Source organism: Caretta caretta, chromosome 3 (assembly GCF_965140235.1).
Source record: "Caretta caretta isolate rCarCar2 chromosome 3, rCarCar1.hap1, whole genome shotgun sequence".
NCBI lineage: Eukaryota > Metazoa > Chordata > Testudines > Cheloniidae > Caretta > Caretta caretta.
This window is the reverse complement of record NC_134208.1, coordinates 7,177,556-7,191,957: the sequence shown is the minus strand read 5'-3', so window position 1 is coordinate 7,191,957 and position 14,402 is coordinate 7,177,556. Positions and strand designations below refer to the sequence as shown.

General features: G+C 44.9%; 1 protein-coding gene across 11 annotated transcripts in view; it reads left to right on the top strand.

Moving 5' to 3' along the window:
- Positions 1–14,402, top strand: part of NCOA1 (nuclear receptor coactivator 1) — a 361,163-nt gene that overhangs the window by 166,898 nt on the left and 179,863 nt on the right. The window contains exon 1 of one of the 11 annotated variants that reach the window (XM_075126308.1): positions 2,640–2,864. The exons of the other annotated variants lie outside the window; for them this stretch is intronic. The gene's annotated coding sequence lies outside the window, so the exon portion shown is untranslated. Of the gene's footprint in view, positions 1–2,639; positions 2,865–14,402 lie in introns of those variants that run through there. 11 annotated transcript variants of the gene reach the window in all.

Here is a 14,402-nt window from a genome sequence, read left to right as displayed (position 1 = left end):
CACTAAACTGAAAATACAGAGATCTTGATAATATCAGCAACCATTCTATAGCCTGGGCTCTGTACGATTTTTCTATTGAATTTTATTTACCCTCTTCAGTGCAAGGGACTGTTCTTGATGACCTCTCAACGTCCCTTCCAACCCTATGATTCTATGAAAATAACCTCTAGACCTCTACAGTCCACGTGTCGTGACCCCCTACTATAGTGAAATGATACCAATTCTGCACCCTATGGGTCACCAACAGAACTTGAATCCAGGGCGATCAGCACCACAGCACTGACTTACTCTTCATTCAAGTGGTAGAAATCTGTTACGTAGTAGCAATAGTAGACAGTTATCCCTTAGTGGGCAAGCCATTGGAGGGGTAAACAGCATGCACTTTGTCATTGTGTTACGATGACAGCTCTGTGGGTGCCTGGGCACCGTATGCTTCGTAGCTTGTATAGGCTGAGCATATTGTATGCACCAGAGGCTCCTTTTATCTCTCCATTTTCCCCCACCCAAACACCTTGTGTGTCACCCTTTCATCCCCCTCTTTGTCATGGACTCCTGCAGTTCTCCCAGTGTCCCCCCGCCACAGGTTCTGTGTGCCCCCCATTCTACTCTGCTCCCATACCAGACTCTTCCATTCTCTTCCTCTGTGTTAGCTCCTATTCCCCCTTCCTCCATGCATGCCATTCCTCCCATGCCAGTGACTGCCCCCTTCCCCTACCAGAGTCCCTAGTCACTCCCACTACTAGGGGTTCTGTGACCCCTCACCATTTCCAGATCCCTCTATCATTCCCCCTGGGTAGGGCCTCCCCATGTGCCTCTGTTCCCTATGTTCTGCATTCCTCCTTACCCCATACCAGGGTCACCAGCCTCCCCCTGCCAGGGGTTCTCCATGCTTCTCATTACTCCTTCCAGCCATACCATTCTCCTCTCCCAACTGGGGCTTTGTGCACCGTACCCATTCCCCCTTATCCCCACCATTATTATTCTTTTTGTCTGGAAGGTAAGTCATTCTGGGGCCACGTCTACACTACAAAATTAAGTCCACCTAACTTAAATTGGCATACAGCTGCTTGTGCGTGTTCACACTTTGCTTCTGGTGTCAGTAGTGTGTGTCCTCACTAGGAGTGCTTGTATTGATTGTATTGTCAGTGTGGGGCATTGTGGGATGGCTCCTGAAAGACAGTAACAGCTGACATAAGTAATGCTGACACTGCGTCGACCTAACTACATCAACCTTGACTACACCACTCGTGGAGGTGGAGTTAAATCGGCGTAACAGGGCGGTTATGTCAGCGGGAGAGAAATTTAAGTGTAGACACTTCTATAGTTGGGTCAACATAAGCTGCCTTGCGTTGACCTAACTCGGTAGTGTAGACCAGACCTCAGTGTCAACATGTTAAATTTTGTTGGGTGGATGAGCAGAGTTGAGCTGGTGTACTGTTATGCTGGCATGTGTGTGTGGGTGCCATTGAACAGTTTGACCTGTAGACAATTGCACAGATGCTTGTGACTGCGCTAAAGAGCAGTCAGGGGCTTCATGTACCCCCTATTTCCCCTCTTTGGGTCTTTCTGTTTTTCATAAAATCAACAGGGTTCTGTCCATTGATGCCGAGAACATTCTCTGAAATTTTGGAGTTGATCTGATGTGGCATTTAAAAGTTATCATGCTACAGACAAACAGAGAAATGCTGTTGAGTGGAGTGTAAGGCCTTCACAAACTTGGTCACTATGAAGAATAGTTGGTTGAGCATACTGAACTGACTGAAGTGGTTCCAGTTTCTTTAGCTGCCCAGTCTTGCTGTTCCCTGCACACCCAACATTTGCACTGAACTCATTTTTCAGGGTCCATGTAAGCTGTTTGGGCCGGGGCTATCTTTTATTATGTAAGTGTCCTGATCCCTGACTGGGGCTTCTAGGTGATACTGCGGTCATTAAAAATAAGGATCACACCCTCTTTTACTATAAAGTGTAATAAGCGTAGCCATTAAAAGAGGTATTTTAAGGTCAAATATAAGTTTAAAGAAGTCCCTCTCCTAAAGAATTACATAAAAATCTGGTTATTATTAAATAAAGAAATTATTAATCTTTTTAACACTCTAGATGTGTGGGAGAGATTGCTGGTATAGGCTTTACATATAATGGCTATTGTACTAAATTGGGATTCAGGAGACAGCTCTACCTTGGGCTTTCTATGTGACCTTGGGCAAATCACTTTATTTCTCTGTGCCTCAATTTCTCCATCTCTAAAATGGGGGTAATTCTTTTGTATCACACCAGGTGTTTATGGAGCACTGAGATCCTATGGTCATGGGGGATCGTACATGTATTTAGCTAGATAAAAAGCTGTTTACCAGTTGGAATTCTAAGCATTATGCAGGTGGTAAGTAGTTTGCTTTGGCTGCTTTCAGAGAGGGTTTTTTTGTGTGTGCCCTCTTTTCTTGGTGAAAGTCAAATGTATCTCAGAGCATTTATGGCTCACTTGATTCTTTGAATGTAATTGAATTGCAAACCTGACTTAAGTAATGTTCTGAATCTGTCCTGCCACTGTGTGTGTTTGGCGGAGTCTGTCAGGTGGCACTGGTGATCCCAGAAGAGTCGCCGCGTTCGAGTGGCTCTGGCTGTATGTGTTTAGTTTAATTATCAGTCAGCTGGTGTGGGAATCAAGTGGGAGAGCTGGCTCAGAATCCTTCGCCTGTCATGGCAGCAGCATGTGCTGGAGAGTACACATGCTGAATGTATTGCAAACATCCAGGAGCACATGGAACAGAGGAAGGGAGAGAGCGGGAGAGAGAGCTTCACAACAGCATGTTAGTCATCTGGTTGCTGCTCAGCCTGAAAACAGACTTGTCTAGCTGGAAATCTCTCAGGTAAGGAGAGCGGTCTGATATCTTTAAGCCTCCAAAATGTGCTTTTTTTGGTTATTGTGAGCTAGTAACAAATCTGCTTCCCCAACCTTCAGAATTTTTGCCTCCACTCCCCACCCCCTCCAGCTTTAAACGCTGGTATCCTTCACTGAAGACCTCAGCTGTTTCCAGGCAAACCACATTTTGCTAGAAGATCGGAGGGGATTCTCTACAAGGCAGAGAAGCTTTTACTGTCTTTTATGTCTGTGTTTATGTAACAGTGCAAACAAAAGATGATGTCCAGATAATTATATTTAAATTTTCTGAGGAAATGTCCTTTTTACCACGAGTATTTTAGCTTAGATATTTTTTGATTGAACTTTTTTGGTACTGTTTGCTTTACTTCCCCCACCCCATAGTATTTAATAATGTTGTGCATTTTGAAATAACATACTAAAGTAGAAAATTACATATTTCAGCAGTGACCTTGAAAATCGATGCATAAATGTTTAAACTGGCTAGATCTGGCAAGGATCCTCGCAGCAACTCGCAGAAGTAAGGACGTTAGTTTAAAGAGAGAGAGAGCGCTCCTTGCTTAAAGAAAAAATTGCTGATTGCTTAACATTTGTTAATCATTGATGAAATAATTTAAAGCAACAGATGAAGTTAATGATTTCACGTGTACGTTGTTATAGAGAACCCAAAACCAACTATTGCACAATTTGAAGGAAATCTTCCTATGATGGAAATTCATTTTAGATTATTGTGTAAACAGATTCGGAATGCTGACTTGTCTTTGGCATGTGCTTGAAACCATTTTCTGACTGAGGGCTTCACGAATTTCTATAAATCCTAGAGGCAGATTTGGGAATATAGTAAATACAATGGATCTGCAAGTTATTGTTTGCTGACGCTGTCGTGCACTCTTTTATATAGTGATCTAGAGAAGGGGGTGGGAGGAGGGTTAGGCAGTAGCCCAGGACAGTGGAGTACAGTATGTCTTGCACACTGTTATAGAAAGGTCCATCTGTGTATTGGTGTAATTAAAAGTACACACAACCTGTTTATTCTAGTATGTATGTACAGAGGCATTTATATCTTCACCTAGACAGAATTGCGTATTCAAAGAAGATGGAATCAGCACAAATAATTGTTGTAAATGCTGGAGTGTGTCTGTAAGAGTACTTGTGCGCTTGAATATACTTGTGTATAGTATGGTTTAGAAGCTAAAATATCCAGGCACATCTGCAATCTGGCACTGTGTGCAAATATTAAATAAGATGGTAGTATCGTGACCTCTGGATCAGAAGGTCATGGGTTCAAATCCCAGACTTAAGCTTTGGTGATACTGCAGCATAGTTCTACGGGTTGCAGTTTTTTATATAAGGTGTTAAATTGAATTGAGTGGAAAATTACAGATCCCATGACACTTTTCAAAAAGAGTAGGGGAGAAGCCCTGTGTCCTGGCCATTGTCTCCCTCTGAATAGAACTGGTTGTCAAGTCCATGGCTGTGTGAAAAATTGCTGTGCATATTACCAACTGCCATATTAACCTACACTTTGGGACGGGACTGTGTGTAGACAGCAACTAGCACGTGGGCACTTTTGGAACACAATAACTAATGATGCAATCACTGCATCTAGCATATTCATGACCGAGATATTGTAGCGCGAAGTGAGTCACTGTATACAATCATTTAATATAATACTGTAGCAAAGTATTTACATACGTACATCTCTGTCACAAACTGGACTGATGGAGAATAGTGTCAGCATTTGTACAAACCTTTAGATCTTCAGCATGCTGCACAAATACAAGCCAGTCGCTGCCACTCCCTTCTGGGACAGAAATAGCGGATCCCCAATTCCAACTCCACTGTCTCTCTCGCCAGTCACTGTTTTCTTTGCCGGCAGCAGCACAGTCACCAAATACACAAGAATAATCTCCAGGTGTTCAAGCTGTGGTGTTGCACTGCAGCATCGTATTACCATTATTTGTGTTATGGGGCGCCTAGAGTCTCCAACCAAGACTGGGAACTGTCGTGTACAGACATGTAGCAAGAGCTAGTCCTTGCCGTGAAAAGCTTACGTTCTAAACTGACAAGATGAAGAGCGAGAAAAGGAAGCATTCTCTGCCTTTTACAGGGGGCTAATTGAGGCACAGACAAGATTGTGATACTGAGCAAGTCACACAGTTAGCAGTGCGGAGCTGGGAATTGAACTCAATCACCTGAATCCCAGTCCAGTTTCTTAACTACAAGACCATCGTTCCTCTCTCTAGTCCATTCTGCCTTTGCATTACTGTGTTTTTATCTGCACAACCCCCTCACCCTACCCTTCAGTAGTCTCATGTATATGTCAAGGTTCATCCTCTCTCCATTACAGCTACAAACTCCATATGGGAGTGCTCTCATGTCCAACAGGCAGCTTCCCATTACAACCCTGTGCAGTCAGTCTGTAAGAAAGGATGGGAGACAGCTCCATGTGCTTCCACTCAGCCAAGTATCTCCTGGTGAACATGGTGAAATGCTGCTGAGAACTCAAGGGCTTGTCTACACAGTGAGTTAGTGCGTGGCAAGCCAGGGTGTAAATCTATAGCATACTAGCTTGCCGCACACTAATTTGCTGTGCGGACCCTGCTACCACGCACTTTCAGATGGAGGTATGCCAAAGTGCACTATGGACCTTTTTAGTGCGCAGTAGCAGGGTCCACATGGTGAGTTAGTGCATGGCAAGCTGGTGCGCTGTAGATTCACACCCTGGCTTGCTGCACACTAACTTGCTGTGTAGACAAGCCTCTACTAGCATGAGAGAGTCTGTTCAACGGGCTATTCTCTAATGGTGCAGCCATTAGTCTAATTTGTCTAATGGTGCAGCCTGTGTGATGTCTGCCATATCCTTGACTAAAACCTGACTTGGAAGGATCCGAGGTATTGGCAAGGCCAGGAGTTGCTGGAGGTGGCTTTAAGCTGTACTTCTTAATTACTTTGTTCAAACTTGAGAAATCTGGCATTGGATGCTGGTTGGCAAGGTGAATTTCATCAAAGTACTGTTTCTTGAGTATTGGACAGGCTGTCTGCTTCAAGGAGGCAGGCTGTCTTCAAAGGAGATGATAGCAGAGGGCTTTAGCATTTTTGGTGAGATTTCACCAGTCAGGATGGAAACAGGATGGCATTGCATGTAGTGACTGGTGCCTCCTTCAGTAACTTGAGGGAACACTTGTTGCATGAGGATCCTGGGAAGGAAGGTGTTCTAGTGTCAGTCTAATGTGTGACCATCAGTTCCTGGGATCCGGAGAGGTCATCCAGACTTTTGATGATCTTGTCTGTGAAACAGGCAGATAATTGCTTTGACTGGCATGGACTGCTATCTGCAATTGGGAGGAGGTATTATGTGTTGGCCAATAAATTGGCAGGCCTACTGGTTGTGATTTAGTGCAGTGTTTCTCAACCTTTTTGTGTTGGTGATCCCCTTTGAACTTAAAGATCTTGACCCCTCCACTAGAAAAAATTGCGAACTCCTACCTTAAGCTTGGGACTCGGGCAAAACATGTAAATTAGCTTTGGTAGGCTCCCTGTGGTGTGGGACCTGGGGCAATTGTTCTGCTTCCTACGCCCTAATGCCGGCCCTGCTTATGATCCCCCCTAAACCCATACTGTGAGCCCCAGGGGGTTGCGACCCCTTGGTTGAGAAACACTGATCTAGTGGATTCCATGATGGAAGAGATTTTTCTTAGCCTATTAACAGCTGTGGCATAATCATTGGGCATCTTTCACAATCAGCACTTCAGATTCCTTTGCCACTATGATTCATGAAGACAATAGTGGAGAATGGATGCTTCAGTGCCTGGTGTCAGTCACAATGGATAGTATGTTAGTGTAGTGCCCCCCTAGCTCCAAGTGTCTTTGCTCTAGAGTTAGCTCTTGGGGTCCGTTGGGATGTTCTAGTGTTGGCTGGGCCAATGAGCCTCAAGGGGATGTCTGTCCTGGCACCAGCTTGTCTCATAGAAGATTAGGGTTAGACCTCAGGAGGTCATCTAGTCCAACCCCCTACTCAAAGCAGGATCAGCACCAACTAAATCATCCCAGCCAGGGTTTTGTCAAGCCAGGCCTTAAAAACCTCTAAGAATGGAGATTCCACCACCTCCTCAGTGGAGTAGAGACACCTCTGACTCCAGCATGGAGCAGTAGGTGGTAAACTGATGAGGAAAGATTTGTAGTGCTGCTTCTGCCGCTTTTTGCCACATCCCCATGGCTGACAATGAGAGACACTATGTTCAAACTAGTTATGTGGGTTTGGGAACTATTTGTGTGAAACCCATAATGGGACAGGGTACGCATGGCTGTGAAATGGCTAGGAATGCATTATTCTAAGAAAAGCTTTCTTTATACTGATTAGTCACATGAAAAACCCATACTGCCTGGGCAGCAGTATGGTAGCCAACAGAATGCTGTGGGACCGCTTTTGGGATGTGCTCGTTTGCCATTGTAATTCAGAGTGAACTCATAAAGGTTCCACTCTCTCTGGTGAATCTAAAAAGTTACTCCTGAGGGAAGTCTGTGCCAAAAAATTAAAAATGCTGTGCACAATATTTTAAAATTCTGCATCTTTTATTTGTCAAAATAACACAAAATAATCCAATCAGTTTAAATTATTTTGCTAATTTATTTCAAAATACCTGTCAGCAAGTATGTCTGTAATAATACAGACAACAAAAAAGTTCCAGGAAATGTTTTTTTGAGATACAGATTCCTTACTAGGCGTATTAATCCAGAACTGTGAGTAATAATTCATTTAAACTACAATACAAATACAGAAATGTATTTCCCGCACCGCTCAGAAGCAGTGCAAAGGCTTCGGGGAGTCAGGGGTAACGGAGGAGCCAAGGGAGAAGGAAATAATTGCTGGGAGGGAGCCTGGGAGTGAACTTAGAGGGTTGCTGTGTGTTGGTGGGAGAATTATGGAACAAGGGTCTTTTTGCGGGGGGGGGAGGAGGTTGGGATTGTTAGGGAGTTGGGAGCCCTTCTCCCCCCCCCCCCCAGCAGACCCTGTCTGACCCCTAGTCTCTCTTATTCAGTCAGGCACATCAGCCCTTGCCCCCATGTATCCCTTTGCCATCTCCTCCCTCTGTTCTCCTGCACCCCCTGTCCCCATGTGGCCCTGCACCCTCATTCCCATTCAGCCCCTGGTTCAATGCTGTCACCCTGCTAGCTCCTGTGCCCAGGCTGTCCTCCCCCATCACAAGCCCTTCTGATCCCCAGTCTGTGACCCTCTCTGTCCATCCCCCCCATATCCTGTGTCTTCTCACCTGGCCCCATAGGCAGGGTGCTATGAGGAAGGCAGCCACTGTCCTCTCCTTCTACTCAGCTAGCTGCTCCAGTCCTGAGCTGTCTGCCCTCTCTTCTGGCACCACAGCAGCCCCTGGTGGGCAAAAACTCTAATTGTAGTGCCTCCCCAGCAGAATTTATTTGACATGAATTCTGAACGTGTGCAGTAGTGCAGAATTCCCCCAGGAGTAAAACAATAGACAAGAAACATGGTGGATAACGAAACCCCTCCCTTTCTCTTGAAAAAAGAGGTCTTTGCTTCAGATGGGGAGACTTCACCCTGGGAGGGTCAGTAATCCAAAATGTATAATTAAATTAGACCAATTTCCCCTGTGGGAGCACAGTTACTTAGGATACGTGCTATTACAAACTTTAGGTGAAATCACTGTTGACCTTTGCACCCATTGACTTTAATGAATGTACTTACGGGAGTAAGACAAGCAAGATTTAGCCCATATGCTTGTTAAATATAACAATTGGTAGGTGTACCAGCTACCTTCCCCTTCAGAATGGTCTTAGGTTGACTCCTTTCACAATACCCACTTTATAGCTGAACGAATACTCTTAAAAAAATGTTACCAGTTTTTTGCACCATCACGATTGCTCCCTAAATTACAACATGAAACCTAAGCTCTGAGCTGAGTGCTTCCTACCACTTGTCAGGCTTCTGAGATTTTCACACTCTGTACTGTGGGCATGTTCAATGCTTAATTAGTTTGACTTTCATTATTCTTCCTGGCAAAAACATCAGAATCCAAAGGTTGTTCAAAGGGCATGAAATGATGCAATTATATTTGCTTCTTTCTACCTTCTCTACAAGGTTAACTTCTCCAGCGTTGTACTCCTGGGGATGCAATGCTAAAAAGTCCTCATGTACCTTGCTTCTGCTAAGTTGTTTGGAACATATTTTTCCCTGACTTGGCAGGGAAATGTTGAGATTACATTTGCCGAACATGGTAACTTCAGAATCTGGTAAGTGCGGTAGTTGTCACAACCTTCCTCATCACTGTGCATGCCTGGAGTGTTGTGATGGGTGCACTACGTAAATGGAGAGATAAATGTAATTTCCAACTATGCCATTCCCTGCAACGATCCATTTCTGTTTACAAGATTCAGTCTTCCTCCCTAAGCACTCCTCTATGGCCCTGGGGCTTAGTTAGAGTACAGCATTTGGCATACTGAATTCCACCTGGTCTCTTTCCTTAGACCTAATCAAGCACTGTAGCCCTCTAGGCAGCCAAAAAGTACAGCCCCATTTCTCCCTCTCAATATCTTTGGAAGAATGAAGATCTACTTAGCCAGCAGGGCTGTGGATGAGGGGATTGGTTGGAAACCTTAATTATCAAGACTGCTTTTAATTAAATGTGTAGCTTCAACCGTGAAAGTAAAATATTTGCAATTCAGGGCATTGGATTCAGTTGCAGTATTCTGGATCCATTTGACATCCTTCTTCTGTCCTGCAGTTAGCAGACTGTTTTCTGCTCAGTTTCTGTTTTAGCTTTGGCTGTTACCAATTTTTTGTTGTTGTTGTTGTCCTTGCAGTGCAGAATATGTGACAACCCCCAATTCCGTCTGAAAGAGTTAATGGCATACAAAAGGTATCATTTTAGGAGTTCTGATGGCACACCCTCTACCTATCCTCCCCATTCCTATGTTTGGCTGCTGAAGTGACCAATGACCTACTAGCCAGCTCTCCAGCTTCCCATGTTGAGGAATCTATTATTCAAAATAGGCTTCAGACGTTTGCCTGCTCTGCTGTTGAACTGTTTAGAGCAGTGGTTTTCAACCTGTGGTCCGTGGACCCCTGGGGGTCTGTAGATCGTCCAAGATTTCCAAAGGGGTCTGCATCTCTATTTGACATTTTTAGGAGGTCCGCAAATGAAAAAAGGTTGAAAACCACGGGTGTAGAGAAACAACTTAGTAAAACCAGCATATGCAGATTGATGTGAGTGTGTGCTAGTAAAACCCTCTTGCAGTTCCTCCTTCCCATCTAGCTGTCTTTCACTAGGAGCACAGTTCTCTGTTCTGCAGTTGGGATAAGTTCTAGCTTCAGACTTAAGAGGGGCTGTTTCCAGATATAGTATTTCCTCTTTTCAAACAGTGTCTGTGAAATGTACAGTAACTCCTTTTGACACACATTGCCTTAGGCTGCAGAGTTATCCAGGTAGTTGTCAGATACCTTTGTGATCCATCCCTGTGTTGATTTTATCTATAATGGAACCTGTGCCTGAGACTAACACAGATATTAAAGTGAGGAAAGTAGTTTATATGTATAATATGAATTGGCTGTTCCTGAATGAAGCACTTGAGCAACTTTTAAAAGGTCATAGTCAAACATATTTTAAACATAGTCAAAGGTCATAGAGGATTCTGGGGAATGTGTAGGTACAGAGCTATACAGTCTCAGCTACCTTTGATATGCTGCGGCTACCATTGTTATAGCTGTACAGTAAATAACTAGGTGGTGGATGGGCTGTGGAAACTTAATGGATTATATTATTACTTGTATTACTATAACACCTAGAAGTCCGATTGTGCTAGATGCTGCTAGATGTACATACAGCATCTAGCACAATCGGACTTCTAGGTGTTATAGTAATACAAGTAATAATATAATCTATTCAGGGCTTCTTGTAAAGGGGAGCATCTGGTTTGTTGAAAGGTACATAATTAATCTGTGTTCATAATGCTGCCCAGACTTTTCCTGTTACCCCTCGTCCACTCTGCCAACAGGCTGTTTGCTTTTCCCACCGCTGTCTGTCTTTCCTTCCATGTTGGGCCTTAATCCTGGAATGCCTTGATCAGCAAGTTGCCTTCTTTCTCGATGTTCAGTCCCCCTCCTTTCTGCCCACTTCTACCATGATTGCTGACAAAAAACTCACCAGCCAAGGCGTCAGTTCAGTCATGAAAAGTATAATAGCAGCCCTCTGTGCTTCGTGCTATAAATTAGCCCTTGTTGCACAATCACATACCTTTATTGAAGTTAGCCCCTGCCGCCTCCCTCCCTGTTATCTATTCGTTACATCCTGTCTAATTCAGTTTATGAGCTTCTTGGGTCAGGGATCTTTCTGTTCTGGGGGGTGCCTGGCAAAGCTTTAGGCACCAACACAAGTAAATGATAGCTAATAACTTGATGAATTCTGATTTCCTTTGCAGTGTTGCTGTTTTCTTGGTCCTTATGATGGTCCTAAAAGCAGCAGCTGAGGCCAAGAAGCTCCTTCTCTAAAATTAACTCCTCGGGCAGGAGAGATACAATAGATTGCAGTGCCTGACAAGGAAATAGTAAAAGCATCATTGCAGACTATGGTTCATCCTTCAGCTCCGCACTGAAGTGACACCTGCTACTGGAGATGGTGACACACCTGCCTGACAGTTCTGCCCAGAAAATGGAGCTGTCCAAGCCCGCACTTCTTCGCTCCTCCTCCTATATGCACTGGGGTTTTCCCCTCTATTCCACCTCATCCTCCACTTTGGCAAATCATCACTTCATGTGGTAATGCTGCTGGCTTGTCATGCACTAAGCATGCTGACGGGGAAGGTGTCTGGGATACATCTGTGTACCATAGTGAAGTGGGTCCTTTGTCCACTACCTCTGTTGGCCAGTGTGTCCCTGTATCATTACCGTCAGGCAGTGATGTCAATAGAGAGGATGGCTGAAAGCCTATTAGAAATTTGCTCGTTACCTCTAGTTTGTTAAGCCTCAGTCCTTGCGATGGCAAAAAACCCAAGCCACAAACCAACCACTTTTATCAAGTCCCATAGCTGCGAGTGGAATATTATTACTTCCTCCCTATCCTGGACTCAATGGTAGTTTCATTGGCAGTGGGGAAAAAAAGGAAGGTGGAACATAAGTCTATTCCTCTCTTCTTGATAAGGATGCCCCGCTGATTGATCACCATAAACTGGTTAGATTACAGACCATAAAGTTTAACTTCTAAATCTGGATAGGGCCCTGGACTGGGAGTCAGGAGATGTGGGTACAGCTCTGCCACTGACCTGCTGCATGATTTTGAGCAAATCCCTTCACATCTTTATAGCTGTTTCAGTTTGCACACATAGTCTGTTTATCTTGTAAACTCTTGGGGTTGGGGCTGTCTCTCACTATGTGTTTGTGCAGTGCCTAGGACAATGAGGGCCCCCATCTTGATTGGAGCCCCTTGGCACTACTGTAATACAGGAAATAAGTGCAAAGATTAATAAATCAAGCCAGATGTTGTGTTTCTAAATAATGATTTGTCACCATTGTGTAGACCCTTTCCCTTCTCTCCACCCATTTAAAAAAAAATCTGAATAACTGTAGCAAGCAAGAATGAAGCAAGCATTCCTTTCTCTGAGTTTCTCAGGCATCGTGATTAACTGAAGCTTCTTAAGTAAGCTCCTACTGAAATAGTAGAGTACAGATAATTCTTCTCTTCTCCCACCCAAGCTATCATTATGCTTGAAGGATGGTCAATCACAGACACAACTTAGTTTTAAAATAATGGGATCTGAGTTCTTTGGAGTTGGTTTGCACTGTGTAGATCCCAATAACTGTGCTGCGTAATGTAGCTTAAACTATACTAGGAAACGTAGTCATAGGGGTACAACAGTCAGAGTCCTCTCCGTGGTCTAAAGTTTACTTCTGAGTCCAATGGTAAAGCCCATGGTTTGTCTTCCAGTCCCAGACGTCCGAGCAGAACGTAGGAGTCTCTGGGTGCTACTATAGTATAAATACTAGTTTTTAATGAGGTCAGGAAAATAGATTTCCAAAAAAACCAACTGTGTAGATCCTTTCATAAAATTAGAAATAACTGTATTGGCTGATCTTCTTCCTCCCTATTCCCAAAGCAGGATTTCCATCTGATTTAAATGATTCAAGCCAGGGGGCTTCCTACCATAGACCCTGAGATTCCACATTCCTCTTTTTTCCTAAGTTCAGATTCTACCACCCCGCTCAATTTGACACGAGACCCTTACTCCACAAAAAGGCCCAGTGAGTTCAGTGGAGAAGTACTTGTTGGATAAGGTGTTGCCCAATCTATATTGTCCATAGTGTTTACACCCTTCAAATTCTTGGATGATTATGAAGTCACCTCCCTTACTTCCCCTTGTCACAGTCATTTGGCTAAACTATATGCACTTGGTTCTTTTGATGTCTTTCTTATAAATCCCTCTAGCCCAGGGGTGGGCAAAATTTTTGGCCCGAGGGCCACATTGGGGTTCCAAAACTGTATGGAGGGCCAGGTAGGGAAGGCTGTGCCTCCCCAAACAGCCTGGCCCCTGCCCCCTATCTGCCCCCCCACTTCCCACCCCCTGCCTGCCCCCCTCAAAACCCCCAACCCATCCAACCCCCCCCACTCCTTGTCCCCTGACCACCCCATCCTGGGACCCCCGCCCCTAACTGCCCCCCGGGATCCCCCCCATCCAACCTTCCCTGTCCCCTGACTGCCCTCCTGACCCCTATCCACACCCCCACCCCCGACAGGCCCCCCGGGACTCCCATGCCTTATCCAACTGCTCCCTGTCCCCTGACTGCCCCAACTCCTATCCAACCCCTCTGTTCCCCCACAGAACCTCCACCCCATTCAACCACCCCCTGCTCCCTGACTGCCCCCGGGACCCCATGCCCCTTATCCAACCCTCCTGGTCCCCGCCCCCTTACCATTCCGCTAAGCTGCGCTGCGCGGCCGGAACAGAGCACTGGTGGCATGGTGAGCTGAGGCTGCGGGGGGAGGGGGGACAGCGGGGCAGGGGCCGGGGGCCAGCCTCCTGGCCGGGGTGGTCCTGCGGGCCATAGTTTGCCCACCTCTGCTCTAGCCCCATGGTCATTAATGTTGCTCTTCTCTGAACTGCGTCTATTTGTCAATATGTTTCTGATACTGAGACATTGATGCTATACAGAGAACTGTCACCTTCATTCTCCCTGACATGATGCCTCTGTATATGCAACCCCAAATTACATTAGTTTGCAATTTTTATATATGAATTTTTTGCCCAGTATTATCACGAGGTCTCACTTCAGTATTACTACTTTCCAAGTGCCCTCACTCCTATTAAGTATTTGTTGGAATTTTTTACAATGCTGCAAAAAGAGTGCCTCTCCATGACATAGATTAGAATTTGTCGAAGTTGAGTCTCATTTTATTTCCTGCCTCCTTCCCTCTCTAGGTCACTCTGTAATAAGTTTCTGTCCCCAGTGATGGTCGCATCTCTTCCAAATTTAGTATCCTGTGCAAATTTCAGTAGCTTGCTGATA